The sequence below is a fragment of the Capricornis sumatraensis genome, chromosome 8 (assembly GCF_032405125.1).
Source record: "Capricornis sumatraensis isolate serow.1 chromosome 8, serow.2, whole genome shotgun sequence".
Classification (NCBI taxonomy): domain Eukaryota; kingdom Metazoa; phylum Chordata; class Mammalia; order Artiodactyla; family Bovidae; genus Capricornis; species Capricornis sumatraensis.
In genome coordinates, this window is record NC_091076.1 from 95,138,250 (window position 1) to 95,140,608 (window position 2,359).

General features: G+C 43.2%; 1 pseudogene; it reads left to right on the forward strand.

Moving 5' to 3' along the window:
• The first annotated feature begins 420 nt into the window (after positions 1 to 420).
• LOC138083661 (large ribosomal subunit protein uL13m pseudogene) lies at positions 421 to 1,037 on the forward strand (annotated as a pseudogene).
• Positions 1,038 to 2,359: the final 1,322 nt, after the last annotated feature.

The following is a 2,359-nucleotide window of genomic DNA, read 5'->3' on the forward strand; positions in this document are numbered from 1 at the left end:
GATGCTAAGTGATACATCAGACAGAGAAAGACAAACACTGTATGATATCATGGATGTGTGGAATCCAAAAAATAAAAGAAACTAGTGAATATAACAAAAAGAAACAGACTCACAGATATAGAGAACAAACTAGTGGTTACCAGTGGGGAGATGGAAGTTGGGAAGGGCAAGACAGTGGTAGAGGATTAGTGATATAAACTGTTTTGTCTAAAATAAGTAAGGTACAAGAATCTACCGTTCAACAAATGGAATATAGCCCATATTTTATAATAATGATAAGTGTAGTATAACCTTTACAAATTATGAAACACTGTGTTATATATCTGTAACCTATATAATGTTGTACATCAGCTATATCTCAATAAAAAAGTTCTTAGAAGAGTGAATATACATACATATAGGGCATACATATAGTACATCATGAGAAATGCTGGGCTGGATGAAGCACAAACTGGAATCAAGATTGCCAGGAGGGGCGGAAGCACGGAGCCGCCCCTCGGGAGCGTGGTGAGTCTGTCCAGGGCAGCGCAGCAATGGGCCACTTTTGCCCGAGTTTGGTATCTCCTAGATGGGAAGATGCAGCCCCCTGACAAGTTTGCTGCCCTGGCATCAGTTAGACTTCAAGGATTGGATAAGCCTGTGTACCATCAACTGAGTGACTGTGGGGATCATATTGTCATCATGAACACAAGGCACATTGCCTTTTCTGGAAACAAGTGGGAGCACAAAGTGTACTCCTCACATACTACCCAGGTGGATTTAAATGAGTAACAGCGGCTCAGCTTCACCAGAAGGATCCAGTAGCCATTGTAAAACTAGCTATTTGTGGCATGCTGCCAGAAAGCCTTCACAAAAGAACTCTGATGCAGAGGCTGCATCTTTTCCCAGATGAAGATATACCAGAAGATATTCTTAAGAATTTAACAGAAGAGCTTCCTCAACCACGAAAAGTGCCCAGATGTCTAGATGAGTACACACAAGAAGAAATAGAGGCTTTTCCAAGAGTTTGGTCTCCACCTGAGGATTATCGGCTGTAGGAGGAAGAAAATTTCAGAAAATAGCGGTGTGGTGCTTGAAACTCCTTCCTCAGGGCAGGATGAAGCAATAGCTGCCTTCTGACAGGAAGCCTGCTCTGGGGACTGAAACTTTGTGGGGGAGGGTCGGGAAGGGATATCCCTTCATTAGGAAATTGCAGTAGAATGCCATTTTATAGAATTGTTTTATTGTATAGTGCTATTTGAATGTTGGAAATAAGAATAAAACTGCCCCTTACTTAAAAAAAAAAAAAAAAGATTGCCGGGAGAAATACCAATAACCTCAGATATGCAGATGACACCACCCTTATGGCAGAAAATGAAGAAGAACTAAAGAGCCTCTTGATGAAAGTGAAAGAGGAGAGTGAAAAAGTTGGCTTAAAACTCAACGTTCAGAAAACGAAGATCATGGCATCCGGTCCCATCACTTCATGGGAAATAGATGGGGAAACAGTGGAAACAATGACAGACTTTATTTTGGGGGGCTCCAAAATCACTGTAGATAGTGACTTCAGCCATGAAATTAAGACACTTGCTCGTTGGAGGGAAAGTTATGACCAACCTAGACAGCATATTAAAAAGCTGAGACATTACTTTGCCAACAAAGGTCCATCTAGTCAAAGTTATGGTTTTTCCAGTAGTTCTGTATGGATGTGAGAATTGGACTATAAAGAAAGCTGAGCACCGAAGAACTGATGGTTTTGAACGGTGGTGTTGGAGAAGGCTCTTGAGAATCCCTTGGACTGCAAGGAGACCCAACCAGTCCATCCTAAAGGAAATCAGTCCCGAATATTCATTGGAAGGACTGATGCTAAAGCTGAAACTCCAATACTCTGGCCACCTGATGTGAAGAACTGACTGATTTGAAAAGACTCTGATGCTGGGAAAGATTGAAGGCAGGAGAAGGGGGCAACAGAGGTGGGGATGGTTGGATGGTATCACTGACTCAATGGACATGAGTTTGAGTAAACTCCAGGAGTTCTTGATGGACAGTGAGGCCTGGCATGCTGCAGTCCATGGGGTCACAAAGAGTTGGACACGACTGAGCAACTGAACTGAACTGATATATACTTTTGTACATGTTTTTATTTACCAGTCCATCCTAAAGGAGATCAGTCTTGGGTGTTCGTTGGAAGGACTGATGCTGAGGCTGAAACTCCAATACTTTGGCCACCTCATGTGAAGAGTTGACCCTTTGGAAAAGACCCTGACGCTGGGAGGGATTGGGGGCAGAAGGAGAAGGGGACGACAGAGGATGAGATGGCTGGATGGCATCACCGACTCGATGCACATGGGTTTGGGTGAACTCCGGGAGTTTGATGGAC